The sequence below is a fragment of the Sinocyclocheilus anshuiensis genome, unplaced genomic scaffold (assembly GCF_001515605.1).
Source record: "Sinocyclocheilus anshuiensis isolate Anshui unplaced genomic scaffold, SAMN03320099.WGS_v1.1 scaffold773, whole genome shotgun sequence".
Lineage (NCBI taxonomy): Eukaryota > Metazoa > Chordata > Actinopteri > Cypriniformes > Cyprinidae > Sinocyclocheilus > Sinocyclocheilus anshuiensis.
The window spans coordinates 407,806-408,008 of record NW_015539930.1 but is presented as its reverse complement, the minus strand read 5'-3'; the positions used below and the strand labels follow the sequence as shown (position 1 = coordinate 408,008).

The window sequence follows — 203 nt, the reverse complement described above, 5'->3', positions numbered from 1 at the left end:
CATCAATGTTTTTATAGTTTTAATTTAGTTAATTTTATTTATTTATTATTTTTTTTTTATTTTAGTACATTTTAGTTTTTAGTTTTAGTCAAGTATAATCTCTATTTCCAACTATAGTATAAATTTAATATGAAAGGTAAAGTCTAATTTCTATGCTGCTGTCTTCACCAAATTAATTGTGAGATCTGACTTAGAGAGCTGCA

The 203-nt window shown here is 22.2% G+C and overlaps 1 protein-coding gene across 1 annotated transcript in view; it reads left to right on the top strand.

Annotated features, from left to right (window-relative positions):
* Nucleotides 1-203, top strand: part of LOC107686847 (transcriptional enhancer factor TEF-1-like) — an 84,389-nt gene that overhangs the window by 58,887 nt on the left and 25,299 nt on the right. The window lies entirely within an intron of this gene.